General features: G+C 37.4%; 1 long non-coding RNA gene across 1 annotated transcript in view; it reads right to left on the bottom strand.

Annotated features, from left to right (window-relative positions):
- Positions 1–1,196: 1,196 nt before the first annotated feature.
- The window catches only part of LOC128150287 (uncharacterized), a 123,467-nt gene continuing 106,401 nt past the window's right edge, over positions 1,197–18,262 (bottom strand). The window contains exon 3 of the long non-coding RNA XR_008238010.1: positions 1,197–1,365. This is a non-coding gene — a long non-coding RNA (uncharacterized LOC128150287). The remainder of the gene's footprint in view (positions 1,366–18,262) is intronic.

Raw genomic sequence — 18,262 nt, 5'->3', positions numbered from 1 at the left:
TCTGTGCTCATCTTGACATTTATCTCATGCTTATTCTATGTCTGATTTTTTTCTTATCAGTTACACTGGCTGTGGAAAATTAGCCTCTTTTTTTATGAGGCACTATGGGAATGGCACTGGAAAATGATTTCTCTTACTTTTGCCTTTTCCAGATACATGTTGTAGACCTTATGAAACTAACAGTGGCATTTAACCCATTCTTCAAGCAAATAAGCAATATGAATTTTAAAAACCCCTATTGTATTGTCCATATCAGTGGTAGGGAGATCTGAGTTAGAGATGAGATGAGAGCCTATATTATCTGTGAAATGGAGTCACAACTTTCAACAGTAAGTTCATCTGACAAGCCAAGGACGTCCCTTAAGTTCCTAAATACACCAAAATATATTAGCAACTTCAATGAAGATTTAACACATTTACAAAATGTGATAATCCTTCTCCTTCTTTTAAAACATAACAAACTGCCATTCGTTAGTTCACTGCCTCTGCTTTATAAATCAGAGGCAAGCAGTAAAAAAAGAAAAGTATTTAATTTTTAACAAATATGTTTCAAATATCTTTCTACTTTAAGGTTAACTAAAATTAAACAAATTTGATTTGTAAAATGTGACAAATCTCAAAAAAATCAAGAAGCAACACAGGGTAAAGAAGAGCAACTCTTTCCATATTAAAACCCAATGCTTTCAGAGGCTAAAGGCAAAGAGTTTTCACATTTTGAATGTCACTATCTTGCTAATAGCTCTTTAGACTGTGACTTCACAGCAATAATGCACTGTTTCATAGTTATTGCCTCTAGCTGAATTCCAGCTTGTTTTTTATTCATCTCAGTTCCCTAACACTCAACTAAATAACACCATTAATCCCGAGTATTTTAATTGCAGATGTGAAAATGGAGAGGTGGGTTCTTTTAGTCCAGTATTTCCGTTTAAACGGTACTTTTCAAGGGAACAACATTTAATGAAAAAAATGCACAATACAGTACTTACATACCACTGTATTTTAATACATTTGGAACACAAAACTACAAAAGTAGAAGGAAAGAATTTTAGCTGCTACCATTACTATTAACAATGTATTATTCACCAAGGCAAATTAGCCAAGCTCAGTCCTGCGCTTAACAGGGGCAGCTCTGTAATAGTTATGTGTTAGATATCTCACATCACATAGCTGATATTAAGCAATTCAAAGTGCTCATTTGTGAGCATTACTTACTTTTTCTTCAGAAAATTACAAAGATTCAAGAAAACTGGGAGCTGAAAATCACACGCAGCAACATTTAATCATTAGAGCACAGTCCAAGTCCAGTAACTTCTAATCTTGATCCTGACATTGGCTTGTTCGACCTCCTTTTGTTCGTTTCCTGACCTGTAAAATGGAGATAATATTTTACTTAGGTATTAAGATCCTTAGATATAAAACACTGAATAATGTAAAAAAGAGCACTGTTACATGCAACATATATCTCTTTCTTCATAGTATTTCTTAATTTTTCCCCATGATACATACACAAAAGAAATATAGATTTTTTTTTTACCCAGACTATAAATTCTCATATACATTCACATTGAACAAACCAAAACAGTCAGATTAACTTTGAGAGTGGGAAAGAAACTCATTCATTTTTGCTTGAACTGAAAAATAAATTTTACATCAACAACATATTGACTTGAAGTGGAGAAATGAAAATTGAGTCATGGATTTGAAAACTGCTATGATTTTCATTTAATACATAAATAATTTTTATTAATATGTTTGTGAGCTATTTCTCAGTCTTTTATGTATAAATACCACAGTAAAACTATTCCTATGGGAACAGTTATTAGTCGTCTCTGAGTGTTAAACTAACTCTGTAGCTTAACAGAGTGCTCCTACATTATTCAGATGTGCTAAATGTTCCTATTTTTCTGTGAAGTGTATGTCTGGAAACAAAGAAGGACATGATATTTCATTTTTTAGTAGCATAGTAAATAATCATTGAGAAAGTCAGACAGAATTTACAAAACTGTGTAAAAGAACTTAAGAGCACAAAGTGGTGGCTGTATGCATTGAACTGCTAGTACCAGCTTTGAACAACTAAACAGGATACCAAATCCCAAGTGATAAATGAGTTGTCAGATTTTTGACTCTGTCCCAGCCTCGTTGCTTTGCCGCAGGGAAGTGATGGCAGCCCGCATGGGGCAGAGATGCTGCTGCTCCCTGAGTCCCAGCCATCCAGATTCAGGTGGGGCCATATCCTGGCTCAGTACCCAGCCATAATTACACTCTCTTTGCCCGAAGCAGTCCAGAAAATAGCCATTAGACTAAACGTTTCAGACACGCCAGAGGGGACTGCCAAAAAAACTGTCAGATGTCAACCACAAGACGGTCAGCTTGTGGCTTGGCTTGGTCTGGGCTAGGACAGAAATAAGGTAACCAAGTCTGAGAAGTCTGGCGAGGTAAGGGACCTGGGGCGAGGTTCTCTGCCTTGATCAGCTCCGAGTTCAAAGCCTTCCTTAGTCTTCCCCAGTGGAGTTGTCTAATTTATGAAATGGGAGTGAAATCCTTATAACTGTTATGACGAGAAACTCTGAATGTAAGCAGCTTCCTACATTCATTACATGCTTTATTTCTGATAATTTATGTGATGGCATTGAAGCAAGCACTGTGCACTCTAATGTAAGAAATTGGTTTGTTAATTCTGGTCTTACTGAGACATATAAACAGACCACACAGCAAAACATGAACTGCTGGATGATGTTCTGATAAGTCATAAGGCTTTGTAATACAAAATTACACGCACCCCCACCAGTGTGTTTAGGAATGTTTTTTACGTTTTATAAAGCTCTAAAAAATAAGAAATAGGTAATAAAAATGCTATTCAAACTAGTAGAGCATTTTTTGTACAGGTAGTTTTGCTTGTCCAGTAGAACTGTGGCAGTTTCTCTTGTCTGAAATACAATTCAACTTTTGAGGTTAGTTTACTCTTGGGACCTTCCAATTTTTCTTCTACTTTCAAACTCAGTTCAAACATACAACTAGAAAACTTGGCACTTGGAGATCAAACATTCTATTCATTGCATGTGGCTCCAAGGATTCTCCTGGGAAAAAAAAAATAGGCTGCAAAATGTAATGAGTCTTAAGAATGAGGCAGTGCAGCTTCAGGTGATGGTTGGGACACAGGAGGAAGGTTTAGGGGACACTCATATTCAGCTGCAGCTGAGGGATTCTTGGAGAAAACCCAGAGGTCAAAAGGGACACAGGCTTATGGTTGCCTATATTCAGATGACAGCTGTCAATAAACTCCCTCAGGTAACAATCTTACCTAGAGGGGGTAGAGGAGTGCTGGCAGGCTCCACATTAGTTGAAATCCATGAATTAGGCATTTTGAGAGTCTTAGTTGGCCTTTGGCTCATTTGAGGTTATCAAATCCAGCACAAATCTGTTCCTTTGCCAGCAGTGAAATAAATATTCAATTGTTCAAAGGATTATAATCTTCCATGAATTCTGTATTTTCCCTGATTTTTAGAAAGATCTGTTAGGAAATGATCACCAGAGGTAGAGTGAGAGTATGTGTCTGGAGCTAAGAACATTGTATTGCGGTAATTAATAAATCTGAATCTAGAGAAATTTGCACAAATGTACTAGAGAACACTTTACCTTCCTTTCTTTTCATGTCCTGATGGCTTTCCCTTCTACTGCACAGTGATCCTGGCATTTTGGACGCCCTTTCAGTTATTGACTGAAATAAAGCCGTCCAGTTTGCTGACATTAGTGTCATATTCCTAAAACAAACTAAAAAATTCATCACATCTTTGCATTTTCATTTCCTCACTTGCAAGATTTGAGTTGCAGTTTATTTTAGGCATTGCATTTCAGTTTTAGAAACTCAGTTTATTGGGCTTGTTGTAAAATAATAACATACGAGCAATATGTTTAATGGAGCATAGAATGCCTTTGTGGATGAAGCATGCCCAGAATTGTTTTTGCAAACTAGATTGCTCAAACAATGCTTTATCTAATATAGACAAGGCCTGAGAGTGGGAGTTGTTTATACTATTGAAATATTCTACAGCTTGCTGTCTTTATTTTTGAATACTTTGCTGACTGGGAGGGCAGGTAAAATCTCAATCACCCGTTAGAGCACTGCCTTCACTGCTCTGCCACATGTTTTTATGTGGATGTGAAATTACTGTTGCAGTAACTACTGAACTTTTGATAATCTCTGTTGCCCTCTCAGCGTTTCTTTCCCTGCAGTACCTTCTAGCTGGTTTCATTTTATCTTAATACTCTGGGTGGAAAATGGTGTTCCAAGGTCTGATTCTTGAATGGCCAGATAACAGCACCATTTAATATAAGGCTGCAAGTCCAGAGCAGACTTCAGCACAATGCTGCTGGCTGTTGGACAGCTGGTAGCAATCACAAGGAGACAGCAAGGAGGTCAGGATTCTCTCATTTTGTGGCTAATATGCCATGAGTGATAACTGCAAGACTTGAGTGGAGCATGCACAGCATACGTGTTTTGTCTCACGTGCCTGATAAGTTGGCTGACATTGCTCACTTCCTCAGAGACAGTAAATTGGAGCAAAGCTCATTCTACATGGGGGAGGCCGTGAACAGAATTATTCTGAACAGTTTTCATTAAAATACTGTCAGGAGCAGAAAAACTGAGGATTTTATGCACCTCTAAGAGAACATTAGTCTTGTCAGAGATATGTGAGCATCTTGGATAGTTAAAATGCTTTTTTCTTCATTGAGAAATGACAGTTGGTCATTGGAGAATTAGAAGCAGTAACTGCTTTGAGAGAGCTTTGAGACAGTCCATCTGACTAGATGTTTTAGCAAAGAAGTGGAAGCAAATAGGATAGAATAAGTGGATAGTAGGAACAATCCTGGATAACAAAGGAAGAGAAAGGGAAAATCCAGTGGGATAGAAAGAAAAAGAAAATTGGAGATGGAAGATTAATTAATCCAAATCAAGGCAGATAACCTACATTATCTGCACTTTTTCTTCTTTGGATCTGGCCACATACAGGACCTCAAGCCTTCCTTTTTCATCAGTATGTGGCACTTCCAAATACCTAATCATGTTTGCATTGTTACAATATGGGAGTTGAGATGAATTAGATTGACTTTGTACATCCCATACTGTGGTTTTTATGCCTCAAAAGTGACCTCATCAAAGCATAAACATTACTTAGGAAGCCCTTCAGCTCTGCCAGCCTGGTCTTCCTCCTGAAGAACTTCTACTATTACTAAACTCTGGAAAAAAAAAAAGTTTGATTTTTATTTAAGATAAATAAAAATAATTGCAGGTTTTCAACTGTCACTGAATGTGTTTGAGGAGCTTGTTGCATGAAGAATTTGGAGAAAAGAAAATTAAAAGTACATGAGGTCACTGATGCTTTCCTAGAGGAAATGAAGCAAAATGAAGAAAAACTAAAAGCACTGTGTTGCTCAGGTTTTAGATGTAAGTAGAATGGTTTAAGACTTCTAATCAAGTGATTCATCAAGAGAAAATAACTGGTCTGATGTAAGTGACTGCTAATACCAGACTCTTCTGAGTCACACCTGCCCAAAATACCAGAAAACTGGACAACCTTATCTCTGACACAGGTCAAGTGTTCAGCTGTGACACAGAAATATCTAAGACAAGAAGTATAGCTGTTTAGTCTTTTATGAAATAAAAATCCCTGAAAATTCAAACGGAAAAGAAAAACTGTTTTAGAAATTACATTAACATACTGAAGAAAAATTTTCTCACTATTTTTGCTTCTGTTTGACTTTACAGTCCTGCAACAAAAAGATCTTGAGGCTTTAAAAACAATGTTTTCTAAGAAGATAAACTATGTGCCTGAAGGTCAGGTGTTCATCATTGTGAGCTATTTCTACCCAGAAAAAGCATAAGAAACAAGACAGTGTGCAGTTTCCACAATATATAGTATCTATACATCAGAAAGCCTGAAAAGAATGTGCAAATTATGCGTACATCTAGTCCTTTCAGAATTGATAGTACTGAATAATATTGTGGGAAAAGTCATACAAAATGTCATACAAGCTATGAAATACATTTTCATATACAAGAAAAAAAAAAGTATTGTCATTTGAGCAGAAGAAAAATGAGCTTCACAAGAGGTACTGCTGACTTCAATCACCTGTTCAATGAGCTTGCAATGTTACGCATCGTGAAGGGCCACTGGTTACAACCCTAGTAAATATGCAGTGTAAAAAAGACCTAATTCGTATAACTCTGCTGGAAATCATCAACCATTACTGCAGAATGAAGCAGACTCATCCACTTGATCTGGATACGCAAGAACAGATGTTTCCTAATTAGAATCTAATAGAAACTCATCAGCATTATGTATCTATTAGATTTGCAACAGAAGACAAATCCCTCTTTGATATCTGTTAATGTTATCAGCCAAGTATATTAGCAATTAGAGCACAGAAAATTTTCAGAAGATTTGGTGGTAAAAATAAAATACTTCTGTTTCATAATGGTAGTAGAAAGGGAAAGCTTTTTGATTTCTTACCCAATGATTCACTTACTTAGACCATATAGACCTACAAGAAATATTAGGAACAGAGACAGTTATTTCTTCATAAACATATGAAGTATTACAATATAGTAAATATAACAACTTCCAACTCATCAACATACATCATCAAGGGGAATTTTTTTTTTTTTTAACCTAACCTGGAAACATCGGTTGTTTAGGAAACAAAAGTTTGTGCATGATGAACTGAGTGACAATGATTGTGTGGAAATGTAAGTAAACAAGTGTTCACCGGTGAATCAGAGGAACATCCTCTGTATACGTAGATGCCCGAGAGGCAGGTGGAGTGCCTATTTGTGCTACTAATGGTACGCATTATGCACTTAAATGTTGATTTTTCTTGCTCTCTCTGTGTTGCATTCATTGGACTCACACTTCTGAAAACCATTTGATTTAACATATCTATTGACGCTTGTACATAATGGGAGGAATACAATCCAAGGGACCCAGAGATATTTTGATTTGGTCAGACTGCATATTAAACCAACTATACCCATCTTACTGCTGGTGCTTCTTTCCTTGAAGCCTGTGCCCTGGAAATCACCATAATTATGCGCCTCTGAACAGAGCCTTAATGTCTGCCCAAGGTGTGGTTTATGGGCTTGAAGGTAAAAGTTATGTTGAATAATGGCAGGTATGATCTGAGCTAATAAATATTTCCAAATTGAATCTAGCATTGTATATCCCTGACAGATTCATAATCCATAATGAATTTAAGATCCAACAGACATTTAAAAATTAATCACTGACGGTCAGGTTGCATAACCTGGTGTTCAGTTTGTGATGTATATTAATACTTTTGGCAGGCCTGCAGGTTAAAATATTAAGTTAAACATTTCCTCATCAAAATCTCGATATCTATACTACAGAGTATCATTTTAAAACTAGTACATCCATGTGTGTTTTGGTCTATTTTTTAAAAGGCAACATGAAAAGAGTAATGCCACTTAAATGAAAAATTATTGTACTAATAAAAAGCACATTTTTAAAGATATTTAAGAATGACATTCCATTTTTTTTGTGTTCTTTACATGCAACATATAAAGTAACTTCATATTTTGATAATGAATATGTCACCTAAGTCAATGTTATGTAGATGAAATCAAAGTAACAGACACCTCCAAGCAAATATCTCAGTCTTTCTCTCAGACTGTTTTACAGTCCCTCCCTTTAAGGACAGATGTTTTCGCTGTTGTCCTAATTGTGAGTAGTTGGTAATTTCCTCATTAATTTGGCTCTGCAGTCTGCTTAAGATGATAAAAGATGAGGGCTGTCTAAAGGAAGATAAGACTTTTCAAAGCAGTATGACATTAACAGTAAATACTGTATTCTTGTAGGCCACCCAAAAATCTGGGGATCAGAAATCGGTAGTGATTAAAGACCATGGACACGTCCAGTTTTTCCACTAAACTCGATGTATCAAGCAGCTGCCACCATTTGCCCAGATTTCTGGTTCAAAGCTTTGTAAGGCTGCACTGCAGTGACTCACTCTCGAGGTGAAAAAGGCTTAGATCACAAAAAAGCTGCATATGAACAAAGTATTTACATCTCAGCTGGAGCGGAGAAATGAAAAACAACATTCTTTACCAGTGCTGCCCTGCAACTATCTATCCTCCACAGAAAATACAGCTACTATTGTGAACTCAAGCTAGAAAGGAAAGGCATTTGCTTTCAGCCTTTCACTAGCATGACGTTTGTTGTGCAAGGTGGCCTCAGTCTTATCTGTATCAACTCCCATTCAGTGCCCCTTATCCATGCCCAAGCACCGGACCAGGTGTTTAGTATCACAGATCAGGTAGATCATGCAAAAGCTATTAACTTCCCTTCCAAGTACACTGGTGAGGCACTGGTGCCACCTCAGCAGTGTTCACAGAAGATTCCTAGCTGTAATTGTGTTGCAGCAGCGTAAGATGCTACTGCATGTGCCCGCACCCTCATTGCACCCTCCTTCTTGTCACTAGTGGTCCTTGCTTCCTCATATCCATCAGCAAAACTGCATGTGACGGTTACCCTACCTTCATTCTGTCAAAGAGGTTTGGGTGAGTCTGAATGCTTTCAACAGGGAGGCTGATGCTTGCTTTTGGTTGGGTTTTGTTGTTTTGTTTTTTTTTTTCCCCACCAGTTTGTTCGTTTGACAGCGGCAGGTTACAGAAGGGAACATGTGTGATGGTGCCAGCAGATCTGACAGGGCAATAATCTCCAGTGGGGAAGTGGTGATAATTTGCTTAGGGAGGTAGCGTTTTGTCTTCAAACAAAACTTTAGATACCTTAGGACAGTGCACCAGCTCCTGCCTTTTACTAGGTATGCTACTTGCAGAGTGATATGTTTATTTCTGTCAAGCTTTCCTCTCACCCTCTTCTCTGAAAAACCCCAGTAGTATAGCAACATGTAATTGTCCTGCATTATGATTTTACATTTCATAAGAATTTTAGGGAGAATTACACTTTTGAGTCCCTCTAGTAGTTATTTTTTGGTTTTCTGATCAATTGCAAGCTATCCCCTAAGCTAACCACTTCTTTTCTCACTTAAAAAACAAAACAGGCAATAAAGCCGGATAAGTATTCAATATTAGTTTTGATAGCTAACTTGCCTATTATTTAATGTTCAAGTTTGTTTGTAGAACATAATATATGGAAATTAGTGATTTTTAATCTAAGAAGTCTTATGTCTGTGCACGTAGCATGTAGAAGAGAATGTGAGGTTAGGAAAAGATGGCTGGCTGGGTGTTGGAAGTAAAGTATGTTCTGGTTGTCTGGGATTCTTGGCAGCTTTACGATTTGAGGAAGCACACTCTTTAAGTGGTGCTCAAGCATTACAGAGGCTTACGCTTCTCTTCCCCCTACCTTCTCTTCTTAGCACAAACTGCTTCACTGACTCCCATATCTATAATTTGGCCCTGAGCAGCTAAAGATGGATGAACTCATCTTGGAAACAAATGAGAAGTAAGAAAAAGAAAAATACATGTGAGGATGTTTTACATTCCCTGGACCCCCTGGTATTCAGCCCTCAAATTCCCTGTTTGCTTGAGGAGATGATATTAAAAACTGAGAAGAATTACAAGCTAAACCTAGGCTTTTAGTGCTGTCACTTCTGCACTGCATTCCCTACTATGTCCATTGGAAATATGCCTTAATTTCTAGAATCTGATACTGAAATGACGTCAGAGGCATAGGAGATCAAGCCAGAGCAGAGCCATTGTGAGGGGTTTGCTTTCTGGTTTGGATTTGAGTGTGTAGGAATTTTGTTAGGATTTTGGGTTGGTTTTTTTTTTTTTTTTGACATGCAATTCTGATATCTAGCTGTTCTGCAGACAGCTTGAATCAATAAGATGGTCAAACCACAGAAGACACCACCCACCCTCTTATGGTCCTTAAAGCAGAAAGGAGGGCACTTTAATAAGACTGAAAAAGCTTTCTTGATGTGTCAAGTATGTCAGTTTTCTGTGCAAAGTGAGAGCTGAGGCTTCACAGGGTAAATCAGTCCAAGAAATAACAAAGAGCTCTTACCCACTTTGGAGTGAAAAGAAAAAGCAGGCAATCTTTTTAAAGTGTAGCTTTGATTCAAGTGAATCAATTAGTAGTTAATCACATGCTTAATTTTAAAAGATTGAAATGCAAATAATCACATAACGTTACTTGAATTGTTTTTAAATATAGTAATCAAAATTCCTGTCTTGGATAAGAGTGTTAGCTGATACTTCACTCATGCCCATGTACATTTCCATACTTACAGTCATTTATGCTCCCTCTGATCATCTTTGAGCAGGCTCTGACTTGCAAGATTGCATGTGTTAGTGAAGAAAAAGAGCACAAAGGACAAGTTCCTCTAGCTGTCCTTAACAGACTCCTGCAACAAAAAGGAGAATTTCCTCTTCCTAAATCCAATGAGCATGCATGACAGCTAAAAGAGGGTGATGTGTTTGAGAGGACCCTTTCTCCCTCCTTTATTCACTATGCAGTGGCAAAATTGGACAGAAACATTGCATAGGTCCTTCACGTTCAGGGTGTCAGGAAAGCATCTGAAAAGCAACCTCGTGTGATCTCACCTGTGCCTTATTGCAAACTGCATTGACACGACTCCTTCAGAACTCACCCTCCTTAAAAAACATTACTTAGCCGTTGCTCAATAAATCACCCTCTGGAAGGGCATCCCCACTGACTGTATAATATCCTGATAGAGACTGTGCTCCCAACCTGAGATTTTTCAGCTAGGTTACACAGACTTGTTTGAAACTCCCTTTTTAAGATGTTACAGTTACCTCACTTCAGATTTGGAGTAACTCCACATAACGTCAGTCTTCTAGCAAAGGTCAATTTTATGCTCTGTGTATGACTAAGGTATGTCTACAGAGTATTGAAAAAAGGAGACTTTCAAGTCTGGAAGAACTATGGGTTGTTTCCACTTCTACAATAACTTTCAGTTCCTGCTCAAGACTGGCCTTTGAGAGAGACCAGTTTAAGAAACAGTATTGGTGCCACTAAACTACTCAGTTGCTGTTTTTCCAGGTAGTCAATGATTTGGTAGTTTAAGATTTGCAAATTTGCAATAAAGAGTTGTTCTGATTTGATGTTAGTTTTACCGACAAACTGCAGATTATGTTCACTAAAATGCTATTTGAGTTGTGTTATTTTACTGTCATGAGAAACAAATGCATTATAAATACAGCTTCAAGCAAAGCATAGTATATTGAGGATATGTTCACTTAATTTACTTGTTAAATATCCACTCAAACTATAAACAAATAGCTACTTGAAAGCCTCTGCATTATCTGCATTTCTATTTGGATTAGTGACAATGTTTTTCCCTTGTCAGTGGTATTTGTTTTAATTTATTGTATTGTTTAGTTTTCTTTGTCTTTTTGTTTCCCCTTAACTGACACACTTTCAAAATTTATGGTATTTTTCTTTTTTTAGGAATGCTGCTAAAGAGAAGTTTTAATTTAAAAATGTAAACAGTGTTTCCCTGGCAGGATTAGTCAATCATGTGAAGGGCAAGCCAGATATAGCTTCTGTAACAAAGCTGGAAAGCACTGGTTTTAAATCCAAAATAATAAGAGAGTTTTTGCATTCCTCAACACCTTTGAAAGGGGAGGAAACCTCTACTAGCTCTTTCTTTTGCAGCATTCAGGAGGAAAATTCTTTAGGTGAAGCCCAGAGCTTTGTGGTGTTTGCTGCCTGCATGGGCTGTGTATCAGGTGCATTCATATACCGCAACACAACATATTGGTGATATTTAGAGCTAGGGCAAAATAAGGTGCTTTGCATGAGATAATTCACCACATTAATTTGTCACAGGACAAATGTATCAGGATGGACAGAGAGTCAAGATATTTAACACTGCAAGAAAACACCCCTCCGATACTGGTGGACTCAGCCTCCTGAACCATAAAAAGCCCTGGCTATTTCTTTCCACTTAAATTCAGAAACAGTGTTCAACACCTAAAAAATATTTTAACAGAGACTTACTTTTCTGCTGAAATGTGGATGTGTGAAAAGAAGGCTCTGCTAGGGTCTTTTTATAACTAAATTTAAAAAAAAAAAATCAAATCAGAATGATTTTGCCTAATTCAGTCCAAAAATTTAGAGAATGAACTAATACTGGTCAAAGCAGCAAGACACCTTGCCTCAGAATATAACCTCTCTCATACCATTAACATTAACTCTGGCATTTACCTGAAACAACTCTTTGTTTTGATGGACCTTTGGAACTGTTTTGAACGTGCTGTTCAGGAGCCATAGACCATCTAAAGAGAATTTAGGAAAAAGTAAACGTACCATAGCTATTTTGATTGCATGCAGCAGAAAAAGAAATATGAATTAAAACTTTTGGTGTTCTGCAGACTGTATATTAACAAAACACCCAACATTCTCCAAAACCTGTGGCATAGAATAATCAAAACTTCAGAAAAATATGCAGTAAGGTGCAGTTAGTTATGCCCTCAAAACCATCGGAGTGTCCAAAACATGTAGCTTTTTGTTATTTTGGGAATTTCTGGTCCCTTTACGTGTCATAGGAAAAGCCTTAACATGTATGTTATCAACAAAAAACCAAACCTGTGGTTTTTTTTTTTTTCATTTTAAAGGAAAATTTATTAACATTGTTAGGTGTATATATGTGTGTAATTATATATCACACACAGGCAGGCTAATTATTCCAATAATAATGATAATTCCAGAAGCCGACTGTTCCACAAACAGTGCCTTATCTTTACAGCTATCATCTCAGTTGTACTTTCAGGCATTTCAGAAATTGATTTCATTCTGAAAAGAATCAACAAGATGATGACTCAGGGAATCTTTTTAGTTTTTTTTACTCCATTAGTAAAGAAACTTCCCAACTCTTCTCTATTCATATTGATACTTTACCCAAACTCATATCATAGCTTGAAAGAACTTCATGTAGCAGGGAACACACTCATGGCCTGAAGTGCACCAACCTTCCAGTTACTACATCTAGTCTCTCTGTAGGCCACTTGCTCAGACTGTGTGTGTATATGTATATAATAAGATAATCTCATTTGTAGACCTGAAACAGCTGGTTCCTGGGGTGGGGTTTCTGCAAAATAGTCAGCCTTTATTGGCAAAGACAAAGAAACCCAATTAACATCTTAACTGTTTCTTGCCAAATGAGCTTGGCTTGCAACTTCTTTATTGTCATGGGGTGGACAGTAGAGATCTTTTGATACCTAAAAAGTTTTCCAACAGCATACACAATAATAAGGTAGAAAAGAGCTGATGTTCACTGGGTCAAAAGCCAAACTTGTGCCAACGGTGCTGTGTTGTTGCAGAAAAGAAACTCGCCTGTATAGACATGCAAACTGCTGGTAAGACCCATGGATAACCCTGCAGCTCTGGTCAGGAATGGTAGGACTCAGTGGGAATACTGTGTCCTTTAGGTAGCACATCTCAAGAGAGGTGTTGACAAAGTGTGAAAGACCAGGGGAGATCCAGAAGAAAAAATCAAAGATGTTGGAAGCACAAAATGGAAAAAAAAAAAAAAGAAAAAGTCTTTACTTAAGACTACAGAAGAGAATCTTAAAAGGAGGCAAGATAAAGCTCTCCAGTTACACAAAGCTCTTGCAAAAAGCAAGGAAACAAGTTGTTTGTTGACAGGAGAAGCGCCTTAATCATTGGTTTGGACAGCAGCAAGCAAAGACTAGATTATATGCAGGAAAAGCTAAGGCTTTCTAAAAAAAAAAAAAAAACAAAAGCCAGGCTGTGGTTACCCAGGAGGGCTGAGGACGCTCCTTTGCTGGATGGAGTATGCCAGGAAACATTTCACAGGAGTGATGTAGAGGGCTGATCCTGTATTATGGCAGAGGAGAATAGCAGGTAACTTCCTGATGTCCTCTCTAAACCTTGTTCACCGTGATCCTCTGAATTTATGTCTTAGTAAGAAAAGAGTAGAGAGGGATTGAGCCATAATAGTGTTAGTTCTGATCAGAGGAAAGACTCAGGGTGTCACAGCCAATGTTTCTGGCATTTGGCAATGGACAAATCAGAAAAAAGAGAAACAATTGCTAGGTAATTGTAGCCCAGATTTTGAGAGAAATAAGCTACTTATGTGGCAGTTACATACATAGCCATTTTATCAGCAAATAGATTGTCTGTACTACAGGGCTTATTCTTAAAATATTGTTATTACCCCAAAGAGAAAACTAGAATCTTACTTCTGCATGTCACTGCAATTAATTTCCTTGCTATGCGGCTTACTCATGCCATCAGTAACGACTTGCTGCTAAGGCTCACAAAGACATTTCTACAGAGCAAATTTACATCATGTAACATCCTCTCTCTAACAAATATGCCTTCTTAAACTGGCAGCCGCTGAGTATCTTCATCAAAACCAAGCAAACACTCAGCACGTGTGCTTCAGAACTCCTCTACTGTGGTTGTAATTGTAAGAAGTGTTATCATTTAAACGAATAAATAAATTGAAAGATTTGGCAGTGTCTGCCCTTGCTCTTCCTTTTGGTAACTTTTCCCTGTGCAGGGCTACCAGCAAGGGAGAAGGCTTTGTGGCTCCAGCCTGTGCAAGAGCACCGGTCCGGCAGAGGTGAGAATACCTTTGACAAGGTGTCGGCAGCAGCGGGGCCGTGGCTGGGCAGCAGCCCTGCCCTTTGCTGCGGGGGGTGGTCGGCGAAAGCCTGGGAAGGGGCAGGTCTCATGGGAAAAACCAGGGATTTTTGAGTATTGGGAAAGAGTGAAGTGTATTGTCTGACAGACAGCTACTGACCTCTCAACTTTCAAAGAGTAAGGAGGAGAAGAGAGAATGAGGGAGAGGAGCAGAGTCTGTGACAGCCTATCCTCATAATCTGGGGGACAGAAACTGTGTTTACCCCAGCATTGCTTCATCTTCCTTTTGCAGGCAAGCAAGAAGTGCATCATTTGGCTTGTGTTTGTATGCAGGACCGTGAGGTCTCACCTGCGTTTCCTAAGCTGAGCACTAGGCGGTTTCCAACATGTTGTTGGATAAAATTATGTCCTAATTTTTTAAATTCTTGCATGCTAGGGAGTAACAGAAATTTCTGCCAAGCAATTAGTCTGTTTTAAAATGAAGGATAATGTCATAAAAATTATATAATTTTTAAGGACATTTTTTATATAGCAACAAAATTTCTGTCTAAAAGACATTCTAAAAACCCACAGTCACCTGTGCCTACTCTTTTGAAGACAAAAGTATGACAGAAAGCAAGCAATCACTTAGGGTTTTCTTTTTGTTGTGTTGACCCTTAAATTTTGAATGGATAATTGAGTGCGAATATAAATATATGCATATTCAACAACATTATGTCACAAGATTTACACACTTGCAATTTATTGGAGTATTTTTTTTAAGTCGCTTTAGTCACTTTACCTCAATTCTGTCCTAAGAACACGTGAACTGAGGACAGCTGTGTGAAAATCAACACCTTCAATAAAAAGTTCATGAGTTCATGACTGGCAAGAGGACTGGAGTTCACAGACTGGTTCAGTAACTACTTAACAGCTTTCCCTCAAGGTACAAGAAAAAAGTGTAGTTTGAGTTAACACTTTCTTTTACATTGCCTACAAATGTCTTGAAGCAATTTAATATCTCATAATGAGCTCGAAATTGGAAGCTGAAGTGAAGAACATGAAGGGGCATGCCCTAGTGTGTGGCTTAAAAAGGTTTCTAGATTTCTTTTTCTCTCATTTTTGGATAAGTAAATATGTTTAATTTATTAAGTGTGTTACAGGTGACTAGTTTATAACTATTTAATAGTTAGAACAGAGTAGGGGTCAGATTCCCTAGAAAACTTGGGGGTAGTTATGGTATTGTCTGTGATTTTAATTTTTTTAAATTCATTTGGCACGGTATTTAAATTGTTGCTGCTTCTTATTTAGAGATGTGTGATGCATTTGGGGGTGGAAACTCATAATCATGTTGTTCTACCTTTCTTCTTCATAAACTTTACTATCTTTACCAAAAAAACATTTATGTTGCATGAAAATCATTCCTTGTATCAGCTGAGATAGATAGCTGCTGACTTTCTTTTGATAGATCAGTAATTGTTTCAAAAACAAAACATGAGTTTTATCCAATAACTTATTCAGAAAAAGGTGTTTCTTCAACTGAAAGTTAAGCCCCCCATGTTAAAAAAATACTTTAATAATACAATAATATGTTTCTCCTTTCTGCTTCTTAATAACCTTTCTAATTTTAGTATTTAGTAGGTTTATTTTATCTTTTTTCCAAGACTAAGTGCTTAGTATCTAGTTAGTTCTATGTCTGGTCTGACCCTTATCACCTGCTATGCCATGTCTTCAATAGCTCTCACCGAACTCTGTAAACTCCCATGCTTTTACCTATGCAGAAAGTCATGGCCCTTTAATTTGTAGTTTATCAAACTTTAAGCACAGGTTTAATCTCTTAGCATCAGTCAAAGAAAAAGGTGAAGCTATGTAAGAAAGAGTGTGCCTTGCTTCATAGTCTGTTATTTTCCCCCTGTAGAGTTAGTGTGATGGCTTGGTAGTTACAGTCAAATCAAAGAATGAACACGTGAAACTGTATATAACACTTTACCTTATTAGTTTTTACTTTGTGTCTTGCTTCCAAATATGACCTCTCTGAACTTTGATGGCTGTAGTACTAAGTTGAAGAGTGGGCTGGTAAGTCTGATATCATGGAAATGTACTCATTAAGATCCCTTTTTGTTGCTGTTGGTTTATATCTGAAATTAAAGTAGCTTGGGGGGGGGGGGCTGAAATGTAGAAAGGGTGTGATTTTGATATTGTGGACCACTAAAGGAGGAAGGTCTAATAGTGACTGAAGCTGACTGAAGGGCTCCTTCAATCTGATGGTCCTAAACTTTATATTGAAGATTTTGTTGTTGTATTTAAACTGTATGAAGATACCAACTAGTTTAACAGCTTATGTTTGAATATGAAACATAAGCTGCAGAATTCAGTTGGTTAAACAATTTCACATACAATTCTGTTTCCTGGAACTGGAAGAAAACCAGGCAAATGAAGAATTACAGATGCTACTGAAGCCAATACACGCAGGCTTACTGGATCTCTCCTTGTCTAGCTCTAAGTATGTGACTTTTTTTTTTAAATCTGGGTGGAAGAAAGAGATTGCATTCTTTACTCTGTTTTCTGTTTGCACTGAAAATTGATTTAACAAATGCTTTTGTTAAAGCTTTACTTTTTTTTTTTTGCCTAGGCTTAGAAATAATAAAGGAAAGTTTTATTTTTAGTAGTTGTAATTTATGCGTTCTCAGTTTATCAATACACTACATAGTGTATGTTTTTCAGTAGACTTAAAAAAAAAAAGGCTGAAATGTTATAAAGTGTTTTAGTCAATGTAGTTTGTGTTTATGTGTTATACTCTTACTGATCTTGAATTCCATTTCATAACAAAAATCTGGAATACAATTTACCATAGCACAAACAGCACTCAGAAAATGACTTATTTACTCACTTATGGCTGGAATAAAGCATTTGAATTCTCCACAGGCTAGTAGCAACTGTGAAATCAGTATCCTTGGCAGTAAAGTTGATGACCTTATATGAAATGTTGTGCTTTGAGAAGCACTAGGCTGTGCTTCTAAGTCTCAGTCTTTTATGTATGCCTACAGCTGAGACTGTCCCTGTAGATATGCTGCAGTCACCACCTGCTCTGCCAAACAGAGCCCAAGGCTCACACAGCAGCAACTGGAAATTTTACATACAGCTGAATTGCCAGAGAATGCAGGAAAATACATCCCGATTTATGTTTGCTTGATGCAGCTCTGTTTCTGTGACAGGCAAAATCAAAATAGCTATAGATTTTACAGTTGATATTCACTCAGATCCTTTAGTCTGGATCTCTTGCTTGCTCTCTGCTGCCAGCTGTAATTATTTTCTATAAAGGTAACATACTCTAAAGCAGAAGGACCAAAAATTTGTTCTTTTTGGCAAGTATTTTTTTCCACTGCAAAACATAATACTAACATTATTTGAGAAAAACCAAACATGCTAATCTGTATTCACACAATTCAGTTGTTATTTGAGTATAAGGAGAAGAGATTGTCAAATGAAGGTCATGAGCTGGAGCTGCAGGTCGTAGGCCCTCATGCTATTAACATCACCAGAGCTCTACAATTTCTAGTCATATGGCTCTCTGTCATTCCTTTGCAAAGGTTTTTATCTTGCGTTTGAAAAACGATTGCTGGGAAGACCACAAAGGCCCTATGTGCAGTAAAGTATACTGTCTATATTTT

This window comes from Harpia harpyja, chromosome 13, assembly GCF_026419915.1.
Source record: "Harpia harpyja isolate bHarHar1 chromosome 13, bHarHar1 primary haplotype, whole genome shotgun sequence".
Lineage (NCBI taxonomy): Eukaryota > Metazoa > Chordata > Aves > Accipitriformes > Accipitridae > Harpia > Harpia harpyja.
Note: the sequence above shows the minus strand (reverse complement) of the source record. Positions and strands in the feature narration are given on the sequence as shown.